At 41.7% G+C, this 16246-nt stretch overlaps 1 non-coding gene across 1 annotated transcript; it reads right to left on the bottom strand.

The window, feature by feature from the left end:
* Window positions 1-947: 947 nt before the first annotated feature.
* Window positions 948-1020, bottom strand: trnaf-gaa (transfer RNA phenylalanine (anticodon GAA)). Its single transcript has one exon. It is a non-coding gene; the product is annotated as a tRNA-Phe (tRNA).
* Window positions 1021-16246: the final 15226 nt, after the last annotated feature.

The raw sequence follows: 16246 nt of genomic DNA, 5'->3' as shown, positions 1-16246 counted from the left end.
CCAAGGTAGGTATTGCACGTCAGGGTGGATCTTCTCTTAGAACTTGAGTTGTCACATGGTCTTCCACTCTAAGTCCTTGAGTCTTTCTGAGGGAGTGTCTTCATAGTATGTGTGTTATATCCCCCTCGCCCAATGAGTGGCCCAGAGCTATGAAGGTGGGTACCCCTGACGACTGGAGGTGGGGTTTCACCAGGCCTCACATTTCTGGCCTTGGGGGTGCACTTTTCCTTCTCCCCCATGGTGCTGTGCATCTGCTTTTGTCTGTGGTCATCCCTCCTCATATTTTCTTACAGCTACCTTTTTCCATTTTGCTGTTGGCTTGTGGGGCCACATGGTTTCCTTTTCTGGTTATTCCTCACCTCTGACCAGTTCCCTGGCTCCTTCATTGCCTCCTCCTCCCCTATTTATTCCATATATTCAGTTGGTCATTGGTTTGGTTGTTCTTCCACTGCATTGGCCTCCTTTCTCTCCTCATGAGCCTATCCCTCCTTCTGGCTGTACCTCATTTGTTGCTGTTGCTGGAGGGTAACACTTTGCTGACCTTTGGGGGTTCACGACTCGCATTGTCACTTCATAAAATCCCTACAGTTCGGAAACAGGCCATTTGTCCCAACAAGTCCGCAGTAACTCTCTGAAGAGTAACTCTCCTAAACCCATTCCTCTACCCTATTACTCTCCATTTACCCTGGACTAATGTACTTTACCTACACATCCCTGAACACTATGGACAATTTAACATGGCTAATCCACCTAACCTGCACATCTTTGGACTATGGGAGGAAACCAGAGCACCTGGAGGAAACCCACACAGACACGGGGAGAATGTGCAAACTCCACACAGACAGTCGCCCAAGACATGAATCGAACTGTGAGACAGCAGTGTTAATCACTGAGCCACCGTGCCGCCATTATAAGCAAAGGCTGACACAGTCAGGAAGCACTTATTTTGCCGAAACCTGGGATTGAGTCAGGGACATTTAGATCTTCAGTCTAATGCTCTTCCAACTGAGCCATTTCAGCTGGATCATCTGAGTGTATGTGGCAACCCATCTTGGGCAGGCCTTGTAAAGAAGGCTTGCTTCCCCAAACAGAATGCAGCTCTTGGACTCTTTACAGTCTTCAGTCAGGTAGCCTCCTGTTGGCAGTTCCTGCAGTGGGTCACCTTGCAGTCCACTGCCATGTGCCATGACCTCCTACAGGTTCAGCACACCCTAGGCTGACCCGTGTACATTGGGTAGTCGTGAAGCTGGAGAGCAGGTGGGGGAATGTTCCTGCCGACATCCACCTTCAGGGTCACTATGACCTGCCATTTGCTGGTACAGATCCCAAATGGATCCATCACATCGATGCTGCCTCCTCCAAGCTGTACAATTTTCCCAGGAAAGTCAGGATACCTGCTGCTGGGACATGGGGGTTGTACATATGGATTGTAACAACTCAGCTCCTCTGCACCAGGGAGGACAACAGTGATGCTGCAGACAGGTTGGAGAGAGAGGTCCCTCATCTCCTTTATCCACAAATACCTTCAGGAGACACTCGCATTAATGTAAAAATTAAAGATCTTGGCTGGGAATAAGAGTATTGATTAAACAGCCAATGCACATATCAGTAAGGCAAAAACATAATAAGGTACATACAATTTCAAGAAGATAACATGGGGTCTACACATAGTTTCAAAAGGTAACTTGAAATCCATTGGCACTAGTCAACAGACACTCAGGGAGGATCCAAGATGCATGAGTAGGGTAACGTATGGTCAAAATCCTGAAAATGGGGCTGGCCTGGTATCTTCTGGCCAATCAGGGCATCACAGCTGGGAACAGCCAATTAGAGGGTTAGACACTTAGCATTGTTATGAGTGGAGCTATAGTGTAACTCCATTACGAAAAGTAAACCTTTGTAAGAAAATGTTCAGGTAACATTGTCTCCCAATCAACTGTAATAGAGCTTGTTTTACTTTAAAGCTGTCAGGACTTCATGTTGCCGTTTAAGAACTACAACACACCATCCATGTTCAGTTCCTGCTTCAAACTGGGACAAGTTGGTCTTAGCAGGTACAATAGTGCAGGTCCTACAATTGCATTCAGTGCCCCAGGCTAAGGAGTGGGAGACATCCAGCAACACCTATTAGAAAGTGCACAGGGGTGACAAGAGATGACAATAGGTCAGAGAATAACTGGGTTGCAGTCTACAGTCAAACAGTTTGCCACCATTCACCATCAAAGCTCACAGATACTTGTTGCAGTGAGGTACCAGAGGATTAGTGGAGCTTCTGGAACAGGCACTCGAGCAATGTCATGGAAAAAGATGAAAACCATTAAAAATGTGTTACCTCTTCAATACACCTAAACATGTTCCGAATAGCCTTAGCTAAACATTATGATGACTATCTCAAGAAGTCCTTCAATAATTTCACTGAGATGATACTTTTGAAAAGACGAGGTGACTTTTGTGCAGCCAAGCAATAGACTCCACTACCATCAAGCCAGTTCATCCTACAGACACAGAACTGACAGAGTATCACTTAATTTAATCCACTCTAACAGACTGTTTAATATTTCAGCCCTTTTTTGTGGAATTGAACTCATGAATACGGTGAATTCATTCCTTGTGTATCTAAATTGCACAAAGTAGGGAGCTGTCATAGAGATTATTGGCTTCAGTGATATTTGAATGTTATCTGCCGTTACATATTGCATTGCACTGAAAAGAATAATAGAAGAGGGTGAAATAATACTTTTAAGGTTTACATTTGATGAATGAGCCTAACGAGTTTCACTAAATGGAACAAAACTCACTGCGATATTGAGTGGCGAAAGTGTAACTCAAAATTCTCATACCTTTTAAATTTTTCAAGTACATTTTTCCTGAAAAATGATATTACATGGAGCAGCAATAACAGCCATCAAGAATTCTGTAAAAGAGGTTATCACTCAGAAAGAGGCACTTAAGGCTTATCACTTCAGCCTGCCCGTCCAACAAATCTGGCTTTTTGCTGGGTTCTCACCTACAAGTAAACTGCTCTTCTGTTTGGCATTTTATTTTTGTCACCTATGCAGAATGATCATTTCAAATGTGTGTGCATTGCCATTTTAATAAAAACTCTTTGTCCACATACACTACAGTACTACAAAATCTTCTTTCTTTTTGCTACACTACAGTATGGAATATTCTCCATGGTTATTTCCTAAATCTAAAACCATTCAAATCATCCTTCAGTGAAATGTTTGCTTTGTTTTTCTCATGGGCTAAAATTTCTAATGTCCGTTGTCATGGTGTATAGCCAACTCAACTGTTCTTTCTGACAGTACGTCAAATATCTCAAATGTTTTTCTCTTAACTGAGCAAAAGCCAAAGGAAAAAAGTTCAGAAACCTATTGAGGTGAAGCTTACATTGACTTCTATATGAATTAAAGATAGTGAAGGATTGCTTTTAACCTTCTGCAAATGGTGATATTGGAACGACAGTGGATCAGACACAGTCTGACTTTTGTTCCACTTATATTGAATTGAGTTTCAATTGCTCTACTGTAACATTTGCTTTCTTTTACAGTTCTGGTGATATCATTTGATTTTGATTTGATTTGATTTGATTCATTATTGTCACGTGTACCGAGGTACAGTGAAAAATGTTGTTTTGCATGCAGTACAGGCAGATCACACCCTACAAAGATCACAGGGTGATTAAACAGAATGAGGAATACAAAGTTACCACTGCAAAGAAGGTGCAAAGCAAGGTCAACTTTAGATTTAAACTTTGAGAGATCCATTCAGCAATCTAATAACAATGGGGAAGAAGCTGATCTGGACCTTATTAGTATGTGTATTTAAGATTTTATATCTTCTGCCTGACAGAAGGGGTTAGAAGAGATTATAACTGGGGCAGGAGGGGTCTTTGATGATTTTGGCTGCCTTCCCAAGGCAGCGGGAAGAGGAGATGGAGTCACTGGATGGAAGGTTGGCTTGTGTGATGGACTGGTCTACGTTCACAACTCTCTGTAGGTTCTTATAGAACTGGGCAGAGCAGTTGCCGTACCAAGCCGTGACATATCCGGATAGAATGCTTTCTATGGTGCATCTATAAAGGTTGGTGAGAGCCCTTAAGGACATGCATATCTGCAGATTATTGAATAATTACTAATTGGAGAAGTGGCATCTCTCATTTTTCAAGTTCTTCACACAAAAACATGCTTCACATAACTGGTCAAATGTACTATCAGAAACTGGTCAAGACTTCAGAAATGTTTTTAATGACATGGATTTTCCTTATCAACTGCTCCTCTTGCCTGAGGAGTGGTGACCCTCAGGTTAAATCACCACCAGTCATCCATCTCTAACAAGAGAGTAGCCCTATGGTCTGGTAAATGATGGGGACTTTACCTATTCTTCAGTGCTCTGATTTTGGATGTTAGAAAGATGGTACAAGTCAAAGGTTCTAGCAAAATCTCTGATTTGATGCCCAGCCTGTCCTTCTAAATATTACCTCTCTATATCTTAAAATAACTATCTACATCAGCCTGGTATGTCCTTTGAATGCTCATATCAGCCCTATCAGGTGTTTTTTCAGCACCAATGTAGAGGGGAGATATAAGGACAACTTACATCTACATTAACCCTTTAATGTCACAAAATATCATAAGAAAATAATTGGACACATGGTCAAATATTTGGCTGCAGGTAGCTGGATGCCTAAATGCCTATTGTGGAATGATGAAAATCAGAAATGCAAGAGGCCAAAATTGGAGAGGTGCAAAGATGTGGAATGTGGGGAGGGAGAAACAAATAGAGATATTTTGAAACAAGTTTCAGTGATAGAGATATACAGCACAGAAACAGACCCTTCAGTTCAACCTGTCCATGCTGACTAGATATCCTAAATTAATCTAGTCCCATTTGCCTGCATTTGGTCCATATTCCTCCAAATCCTTCCTATTCATACATCCATCCAGATGCCTTTTAAATGTTGTAATTGTACTATCACCCACCACTTCCTCTGGCAGCTCAATCCACACACGCACCACCCTCTGTGTGAAAGTTGTCCCTTAGATCCCTTTTAAATCTTTCCCCTCTCACCTTAAACCTATGCCCTCTAGTTTTCTTTTGCTGTAAAATAAATAATAGCAATAAACAAAGTGGCCTTAAAATAGTTGTTAAGCCTGGTCACTATTATATTAATGTTGATGCAATGTTTCCCTTCCCTTTCTCATTATGTGGACATTTCAAGCTGGCTATCACTCTTCAAAGGTTTCAAATTGAATCTCTAATTTGGTAAATACAGGCTTCAGATATTACAGATTTAAAGTATATTTAAGGAATAGTCTACTTATTTTATGAAAACCTGTCAATCAAACTAATATATGAGCAAATTGCAAAAATTGCTTGAACTGGAATCAAATGGTGTGGCTCGTCTTCAAATGTACTCAAGCAAATCAAACAATTGATTCAAAAAGTTGCATTGAAACTGCATTAGAATTATTCCAGGTGGAAGGTTTTTTTTTAACTCTTTACCTATCACAAAGGAATAAATGAAACCAACACCATGTTCAAATCTTAGAGAAAAAAAGTTCCATTATTGTCTCAACTGATGATCAAACTTACAACAAAAGGATATTGGACAGTTTATTTTTCCCAAAGGGAGCCTATAGTCTATCCATATGTGTATTAAATCAATGTTTGCCAAGTTCATTGATATTTCATTAATATTTGGATGTAAAGATGTTGTTGGTTCTTAAGACATTGTTCTATGTGTGGTAACAGCCTTTCAGTGTGAGACACTGGCAATAACACTCTGAGGTTATACTGCTGCTTCTAACAATACAGCCTTAACTTGCTGAACCACCCTCATACTTAACAAGGTTCCAAATCAGCATGGGAGCCTCTGACATTCAGTGTTTTCTATATAATCTAGTGTGCAGAAAATGTAATTTAGTTCTAAGTCATTCCATGTTGCCAGAGAGTGATTATTTTCTGGTTTTTGATTATCTGGGGTACATTTTTGACAGAGCATTGCAAGTGTGTCTATTATAAAGAGATAGTTAATAATAAAAATGCTGAATCCCATATTTTAGTAAAAGGTACACAGAGGAACCTCGATTATCTGACATTCGATGATCCGAATATCAGATTATCCAGCAAGATTGCAAGGTCCTGATGCTTGGCTAAACTATGATATCCAGCATTTGATTATCCAGAATTCAATTAACTGCCTGTGTCCTTCGAATAATCAAGGTTCCTCTGTAAAGAGACCATGTACTTCTTGATAAATTAAAAGCTAAATAAGATAAAGGAGCTGAGGGGTCCAGGATGTAAATGCAAAATCATAATAAATAGCAATATAGTTTAACAAGGCCATAAAAGATGCAAATCAAAACTGTGGTTAATTTCTGAAGAAATAGAATTGAAAACCATAGAAGTTGTATAGAAGTTTGACTAAATTATGTTTTAAATATTGCATACAATTCTGATCTGGAGTTTTCAAAATCAAAGTCCCCATGCTATGTCCTAAATTTTCTGAACTAATTCCTTTCTCCAAGAGTAACCATTCTTACATCTGTCCCCAAATGAGTCTTCTGCAAACTGTCCAAAAGCTTTCCAATCTATGAGTTTATCTTAAGAAAAAAAAATTCTTGATTATTCTATGCCAGAATCAAGCTAATGCCTTTCAATATTTATTTTTGTCTGATTGTAAGACTCTCATAATACAAAGAAACTTACAACATAACTTCAGAAGGGACCCCAATCATCTGCTCTCTTCAGGTTTAAAATCATGGCTGTGGAAATCCTGATCAGTTAATTACTAAACCCTGTCAGATACATAAACCGAAACTCATATACCACTAGTTCAAATACCAAACTCTAAATTAAATATTTAAAAAATTGCACACCTTATATCACCCAGTGCATTCCAGACTTGAACTACTTAGTGTGTGAAACATGTGTTTCTCATTTCATTTTTGCTTAGAGTCACGGAGATGTTCAGCATGGAAACAGACTCTTCAGTCCAACCCATCCATGCCAACTAGATATCCCAACCCAATCTAGTCCCACCTGCCAGCACCCGACCCATATCCCTCCAAACATTCCTATTCATACACCCATCCAAATGCCTCTTAAATCTTGCAATTTCATCCTCCGCCGCTTCCTCTGGCAGCTCATTCCATACACGTACTACCCTCTGTGTGAAAAAGTTGCCCCATAAGTCTCTTTTATATCTCTCCCCTCTCACTCTAAACCTATGCCCTCTAGTCCCAGACTCCCCAAATTGTTGTGTGATGATGAATCAATGCTTTCAAATGCCGATTATAAAGAAGCAACCATTTCCTTTGCCATCATGATTTGCAACAATATGGAGTAATTGAGATGAATAGCATAGATGCTTTCAAGAAGGAGCTAGGTGATAATGAGGAATACAAGGATGTGCTGAATAGGTTATATGAAGGGTTGGAGTAGCATGTGCATATGGAATAAGCACATCAGAATCAGTAAGTTATGCCAAACTGTGCTGCATATTTTATGACATTCTATCTAGAATGGACAGCAACATAGAAAATTGTTTCAGATTGAACCCTAATCAATTGTGAACCAAGTTCAACTCAAAAACACTAACAATTCAATTTTAAAACAAAATTGTTAGCTTTTGGGTGAAAATTAGTCAGGTATAAAATATTGTGCGATTCCAACGGAAATACTTCTGGCTAACATTCAAACATGAATTTGCAAGCCTTGACTTTTGTGGCATTTATTCTCCAAACAACGGGGAGAATAGTTATTTCTAGTGAAGAATGATTTACATCAGAAGGAACAGTGGGATGTGCTGTAGTGGGCAACTAATTCCATGTTTTTATCTAGAATGAAAGCAAAGTAGATATAAATCAGCCCCAGGTTCTATAACAATTCAATTATCACAAACAAAACAGACAAGCATCATCGTTACATTTAGAGAATGTGGAAAATATACTGCCTTAATGTATTGCTTTGGAAAATGCCCTGAAGCTCAGATTGTTTGAAGATGATACTTGGGAGTCCTTTAAGAACATAATGGGCGTGATATTAGTGTGAAATCTATGTTGTTTGGGTTTCTGTTCTCCTTGCTGATGGATATGCTCATGAATACAGAAGCGTTGCTTTTTATCCTCGAAAAAATGTATCATCCTCCATTAGAAGATGTAATAACCTTAACATTACGAGTTGGATAAAGTTTAGTGTAGCACAACATCAAAGGGAAACTAGCATGTGGACACTATCTAGTTTCCATCCATTGGTCACAAATTTCAATTGCGTGGTGTCTGCAATTTCAGTGTCAATGATGCCAATTCAGGTCCAGAATAGCATCCGAGTCACACATGTCCACTTCCAGTGTGGAATGTGCGGGCTGTTAGTGCAGGAGCTGGGAGCAGACACTGTAGGTATACAGAGAAGGAAAACCATGATGGTAATTTTGAATGCTGTTTTCTTTAGCCAGAAGCGCTTTTACACACAACAGAGTGGTCCTTCACATTTCAAAATCACCTATATATGATATTTTCTTTTCATCCATTAACCATCCAGCCGTGATATTTAAAGAGATCAATAATTGCTTTGAGGTTAAATGCTGATTGATCTCAAATTACTATTATTATGCAACTGAAAGTGTTTGGCGCTTTGTGGCACTGAATCAGGTTGGTAAGGTTTTCAGGTTCATGGTATAACACAAGGTAAAGGCATTGGTTCTCACTTCAATTTGCTCCAATCCATGGGCACTGTAGTTCCTTGCAGCATGAATGGAAGGATGCAGAGAGATGACACAGCGGAGGATAAGCTGCTCAAAGATGGAGTAGGGAGAAAAGAATGGCTCTCAGCAGGAGGCTATGAATCACAGCAATTCTCCCATATCGACCTCAGTGGGGAATGGTGTGTGATGATGGGTGCTGCTTTCACTGAAATCTGGCACATGTTTCAGACAGACCAGCAGCCTCAGAGAAAAGTGAGACTGCATTGCCTGTGGCTGTAAAGTTGACTATGGAGACAAACATCTTCATATTGGACTTCCTCCAGGCTCCATCAATTTGCTGTTTATCATCCACTGCTGTGGAAGAGAGCCACTCCAATTGGATTCCTACAAGAGAAAAATACATTGTGCCCCTTCTTTCCAGAGGGAAGCAGGCAGAGTACTTGGCTAAAGCTGTGATAATCCCCATGGTGCCATTGAGTGCCACAAGATAGTGGTGCGGGAGCAGGCAGCGGCAAGTTTCTTCAGTCCCGGGGTCATCCATTCTGTCCATTTTTTCTTGTTCTTCAACTGTCTTTTATTTTAAGGTGTTTTTAATCGTTTTGAATAAAAATCTAACTTGGAGCAACAAAGCAGAGTGGTCTGGGGTGCCCGAGCAGACCAGGGTCTGCCAGTGTACCCAGAATGGAGTAGGGACTGCCAGTGCACTCAGAGCAGAGAGGGGTCTACCAGTGTACCCAGAGTAGAGTAGGAACTGCCAGTGTACCCAGAGCGAAGTGGGACCTGCCAGTGTACCCAGAGCAGAGAGGCGACTGCCAGCGTACCCAGAGCACAGTAGAGACTGCCAGTGCACCCAGAGTGGAGCAAGGACTGCCAGCATACCCAAAGCAGAGTGGGCACTGCCAGTATACCCAGAGCAGAGCGGGAACTGCCAGTGCACCCAGAGCGGAGTCGGGACTGCCAGTGTACCCAGAGCGGAGCAGGGACTGCCAGCGCACCCAGAGTGGAGTGGGAACTGCCAGTGTACCCAGGGTGGGGCAGCGAATGCCGGTGTACCCAGAATGGAGTGGGAACTGCCAGTGCACCCAGAGAGGAGCGGGGACTGCCAGTGTACCCAGAGTGGAGTGGGAACTGCCAGTGTACCCAGAGTGGTGTAGGAACTGCCAGTGTACCCAGAGTGGAGTGGGAACTGCCAGTGTACCCAGAGAGGAGTGGGAACTGCCAGTGTACCCAGAGAGGAGTAGGAACTGCCCACGCACTCAGAGAGGAGTGAGTGTAATTGTTGGACTGGGGATTGGTGCGGATGGTCAGTGGTTTGCGAGCCCAGTCAGACAATGTGTGGAAGCTCCTTGCACCGATCTACTGCAGGCCCTTTATAGAATAACTGTAATGCTTATTTTTAACTTTATTTCTTATTTTTCTAACTTGTACTATGAATAACTGTAAGGTAATGTAACTTGTTTCCTTTAGTTTTCTATTTTGTATTTAAGATTTGTACCTGGATACTTTCTACGTAAAGTTGCACCATGTGGGGTGACATTGTAAACTTTTCACTGTACTCTAGTACTTCTGTACTTAAGTACATGTGACAATAAAGCAAATTCTAATTCTAATTCTAATTCCAACATGTAAATGCAGATTTACCCTCCAACTGCAAATGGCTCCATTCCCTCAAAACCCAACTGGTATATGACCATGCTCAGCATATCATGCAGATCAGTGTCAGATGTCCTGGCAGCAACACAATACCATCATTCTATCTAATGACACTCTGATGTACCAACACTTGGCTCATGTCTCGGTCACACAATGTACACACTCATTGGTACAACAAGACCATGTTACCATACAAAACATCATCTAACAGATCATTGGAATGCTTTACAAACAGCTCCACTACTTGTGATTATCTCACGATTCAATATGACCTGCTGCTTCCTGCACTACCTCACCAGCATAAAGGCACAGCCCTTACCACTAAGTGTACAGTGAGAAGCTGAGAAAATGGAACAAGATAATTGGAGTGGGAGTAGCAAGAGACATGACAACCAGCACATCCGATCTCTGAACGGGTTATTGTGAATATCCAACAGTAGTGCCATCTACCATTTCCCAATTACCATTAAATCACCCTCTGAAGCTAACACAATGCAACTGCTTCTAGCCACTTGTTGCAACTGTGAAAATAGTATTTCTTTTTCATTAGTCTATTCCTCCCCTTCCACTTTTAGCACTGCTCTCTGTCCAGATTGCTATTCTTGGGTGTTTTAAAGGGGAAAATGGAAGTGTACAATTTTAGTGTGGGGAGGGCAGAAACCATACTTAATTACTCCACTTGGTCTTGAGGGAAGAACGACTTTCTGTCCAACAGGCTCTCCAGGATCTGGCCTGCAAACTGGGCAAGGATTTCCCCTGTCTGCCGTGCTCAGGGTAAATGTCATCAACTGTGCAGGCAACTCTAACTGACAGAACTTGACTGGGCACACTATTCCCTTTTGGAGATAGCATCTGCACCAGGGGTCCTGGTCAATTCCGAGGTATCCAGTGAGTGGCAGGTTGTTGGGAAAGGGGCCTGGTAAGATGCAGATGAAATTGGACATGCTACTCCCTAAAGGGCAGGAAACGGCAATTAATGTGATGGGTCTGGTAAGATTTTGCCAGAAAACCCATACATTTTCACAACATGAAACACTCCATCCAACTTAACATCACTTGGACTTTGCCAAAAAAAATCATATGGAGTCAGTGAGGTGTCTGATAAAACGTCGATTTTCCTGCTCCTCGGATGCTGCCTGGCCTGCTGTGCTTTTCCAGCAACACACTCTCAACAAAAAAAAATCATATGGTTGAGCTCTGTATGTGTTATGTGTTTATCCATTTCCCCCATCACAATAATGACATCATTTCATTGGCTCAAAAGCACTTTGGCTCATGTTGAGGTCATCAAATGTATTCTACAAATGTAAGTTGATTTGGTTCAATTTTTCTTCCTACATGCTGTCTTTCTTTATTTCTACAGGCGGTTGGGTATTGCACAGAGCTACAGCTTTGCTATGGTCAAATGATGAAATTTTGTTTTAGTAACACTCTGACATTTTTAGCTCTGCTTTGAGGATTAAATTCTCCCACAGTTCATCTTCCTGGGAAAACAATGAGGCACCCAGCAACTGCTAGACCATTACTTAATGTTTAATGTGTAACCGCTTAAAAAAAGATATCTCAAGGGTGTAATCAGAGTTCAGGTTATAATTAGAAATTGCCCCTGCTCTTGTGTCATCCAATTAGATTTGCTAATTAATAACAGTGTTGGGTACCGTGAGTCTCAAAGTAATTCAGGACAATGACAAACTAAAGCTGAAATCTAGACCTCAAATGTATTGATACAGAATCCAAGTATTATAGGGTTGATATGATCATGAAAAAAATCTTTGACCTAAAACTTGTTCATATTCTTCCTGCAAGATTTTTTCAACCTATCCCTAAACACTGAGTTTGCAATCAATTAAAAAGTAATTAATTTGTATCTGATTTTAATAGGAAATCTCTAGATACATTTTGTAACTTCTTTGGTAGACCTCATGATAAAAGTATGTGCATTCTGATATATGAATTTAGCTGTTGTTTGTTCATTTCACATTCAACTTTTATTCTTCAATCTACTATCTCCAGGTTTATCTCTCATATACTACCTTGAAGGTTTTACAGTGAATCATCTTTCACCCGTGGGTTCTGTTGAAATTTGCGAAGTGAAATCTATTAACTACTTTTCAAATACATTGGGAATAAGTTGGTCTCTGAGAATAATGTCCTTTCTATATAAATGCAAATTGTAAACACATTCCTCTTAATTGGTTTCAACAGTAAAAGCAATTGATATTTGTAAGTTTTAGTTCCCAAAATGCAATTACATTCAAAGTTAATGTATCACACAAATATTTCCAATAATAATACGAAAGACTATGGACATGCTTTTCCCAGCCAGTGGGCAATGGCAAGTCGATTGAGAACACTTTGCGAGAATGGAAACATTTGATTCTTGTTGTTGACAAAAACTGGCCAGATTTTGCACATAAAGTTTTAATGGCCAGGTGAGAATCTCACTTGTCCGCAGCAAGGTACCTATTTGTGCATATTAACAATTCATTATTACCTAATTTCACTTCATGTGTATGCAATTTGTTATTTTCCCAGGCAGCAGAGAGAAATTAAATTGCAACAATTTCCAACATGAAAGCCTGAGCAAGTTCTTAAAAGCTGCAACCTGCTGGCATCTGCTCCTGGTCTCCATCTTGACCAGTACTCCCCAACATCTCAAGGCATTCTTCATAGGCAGTGATCTCTGTAAAGATTAGAGTAGTGCTGGAAAAGCACAGCAGGTCAGGCAGCATCCAAAGAGCAGGAAAATCAACATTTTGGGCAAAAACCCTTAATCAGGAATGAGGCCTGACCTGCTGTGTTTTTCCACCACCACTCTAATCTCTGATCTCCAGCGTCTGCAGTACCAGTGATCACTGTAGCTCTTGGAAGCATCAGACAATCACATCCTCATGGCAAATCCCCAACTCACCCTAATGCTGTTCACTTCAGTAATGCACTTCAGAGAACATGACACCCTTCATTGCAATGCTGCTACCATACCACCGTGGTACATAGGGACAGGCACCATCTTATGCAGAAGGTCAGGGATTATCTCAGGGGTCTTCACTTGCTGTCTTAGCACTCACTCACTTTATGTCTATTTCTATGCTCATAGCACCTCCGACTTTATAGAGTCATAAAATCATACAGCACAGAAACAGACCCTTCGGTCCAACTGAACATAATTCCAAAATAAACGAGTCTCGCCCATATCCCTCCAAATCTTTCTTATTCAAATATAAAGATCCACAAAGAATCAAAATAAAATCTTAACCTACTGAAATGTAATAACTATAATAAGGTTAGACGTAAGCCTGCAATCTCAGGAATAGCTGCAATGTCCGTGCTACTCTCAGTCGCCAGTTTTGTTTTGCCTTATTTCTTATGCATTACCACCTCATTACAGGCTCACAGTACATCTGCCTTATCTTGCCTTTTGGTGCTGGCAGAAAGCCAGGCAACTTGTGATGTTTGCTGGCAATGATCAGTGAATGGAGTGGACATGTTGTTGTACACACTGTGCTCCATCAATGTTGCACCTGCAGCACTTTCTAGCGATTAACACGGTAAACACACTGAATGTGTTTCAACCAAATGGCCGTGTCGCACCACATAGTTGTCTGTCACATTAAGGGGCACTGACATCAGTCAGGTGGTACTGGCACATTCTGATATCATTTCAGGGGCTTGGACACAGTCAGTTGGTTGTGTAGGGCTCTCAGTGTCAGAGATTCTGTATCCTTACAGTCCAGGGAGTGGCCGCAGTTCATCATGCAGATGCAGTGAAACTAGTCCAGGGATTCAAAGTAAGTCAGTTGGGAGCTGAAAGGAGGCTGATTAGTCATTAGCCCATGCTGTCATTTGAAGTAGGTCAGGGAGTGGGTCACGGTCAGTCCTGAGGGTCTATTCACTGAAAGTCAATGGGAGTTATCGGGGGCCATTGCTGTGATGAGGAAATTGGCAAAGTCAATTGTTGAGATAGGAGACAGCATGCTGGGATACAGAGATGACAGTAACTGTGAAGCGTGTAACTTAATGTAGAAGAGTGATTGACATTAGAGCATGGGTGGGCACAGGCACTGCAGGAGCTGGGGGTCACCGACAGACACTACTATTCTTGCTTCACTGGGAGGGCAGCTTGTGCAAATCAAGGTTTGACATAATTAATCCAAAAGCCTGAGGTGAGGGATTGCAGTGTGGAGGTAAAGAGTTAAATGGAAAACTTGAAATGTGAGAAGGGTCAAAGCTAATGGGCTTGAAAGAGAGGGCAAGACTGAAAGGACCATGAAGGTCTGGAGGGGGTGGAGTGGGGGGTGACCACCTAGATCTATCTGCAACTAATTCTGTTAAACAAGACCTCTGATGCCTTGTATCACAAATTTCTGAATCACAAATGTGCAATACAAATGAGAAGTGGCTGCAAGCAAACCCAGAGTGGGCAGAGTAAACATATTATTTTCTAATTCTAAGGGAGTGGTGTCTATTTGTGAGTGACTTGAGGCCTTCAGGGTGTAACTACATGATCTGACACTCACACAGTACAGATTAAAGGCATCCATTCTCACAAAATTCTGAAGGTGAATGCTATGCAGTGACTAGAGTCATAGAGATGTACAGCATGGAAACAGATCCTTCGGTCCAAACTGTCCACGCTGACCAGATATCCCAAACCAATTTAGTCCCACCTGTCAGCACCCGGCCCAAATCCCTACAAACCCTTCCTATTCATATACTCATCCAAATGCCTCTTAAATGTTGTAATTGTACCAGCCTTCACCACATCCTCTGGCAGCTCATTCCATACACGTACCACCCTCTGCGTGAAAACGTTGCCCCTTAGATCTCTTTTATATCTTTCTCCTCTCACCCTAAACCTGTGCTGTCTAGTTCCGGACTCCCCAATCCAAGGGAAAAGACTTTGTCAATTTATCCTATCCATGCCCCTCATAATTTTGTAAACCTCTATAAGGTCACCCCTCAGCCTCCGACACTCCAGGGAAAACAGCCCCAGCCTGTCCAGCCTTTCCCAATAGTTCAAATCCTCCAACCCTGGCAACATCCTTGTAATTTTTTTCTGAACTCTTTCAAGTTTTCACAAAAATCCTACCACCAGTCTTTGTTGTGTCATTGAACTCAACAAGTTAATGTTAGTAATGGAGGTGAAGCAAAAATAATGGCAGGCAAGCTGTAAAATTTCACCTAAGCTTCACAATTGACATTCCAAGGTCCTACAGCCTGCAGGGTGGAGGAGCCAGGCACCTCTGGAGTGTCCTGAGAGAAGGTTTCTGAGGTAGCATGTGGTATCTCCACCAGCAGGATGCCTACTGGCACTGTGTGGCATGGGCACCTGGAGTGAGGTCAAGGTCTCTCATCCCCATCTCAGCTCAATGTTGATGCTGAGTATCAATTGCAACAGCAATGGAATATATGTCGGTGCACCTACCTGACAAACACTTAGCATACTGGAACTGGATCTCCATGGCAACCGCCAACCTATCCATGGAGGCAGCTGGCACATGAGCATGGAGCCAACATGATACAGATTGTGTTGGCTCCTCCAACCTTTGATCCAGTTTGCTTAGTTTCTCTGGTGTTTCTGTGTCTCTAAATGCATTTTCATGAAGTTATTAATGACTCGCACCTTGGGGGTCTTCTCCTGCCTGAGGCTGACCACTACCTGGATACCAGCTGTCCTCATAGTTCCAGAGACTTTGGGCATTTCTCCCACAACCTTAAGCAGAGAGGTGATAGTGAAGTGCTCACCAGAATGTGCCCCCAGTAGTATTCTAAGTAATGTATGCACCAAAATGTCAGAATCTGAGCTGGAAGAGGGTGCAGGAGGCTGCCTGAATGTCCATCTCTGAGGGGTGTGTGTCTTCTTCTTCAGAGATGGAGACTCTG

Source organism: Hemiscyllium ocellatum, chromosome 24 (genome assembly GCF_020745735.1).
Source record: "Hemiscyllium ocellatum isolate sHemOce1 chromosome 24, sHemOce1.pat.X.cur, whole genome shotgun sequence".
NCBI lineage: Eukaryota > Metazoa > Chordata > Chondrichthyes > Orectolobiformes > Hemiscylliidae > Hemiscyllium > Hemiscyllium ocellatum.
This window is presented reverse-complemented; position numbering and strand designations above follow the sequence as displayed.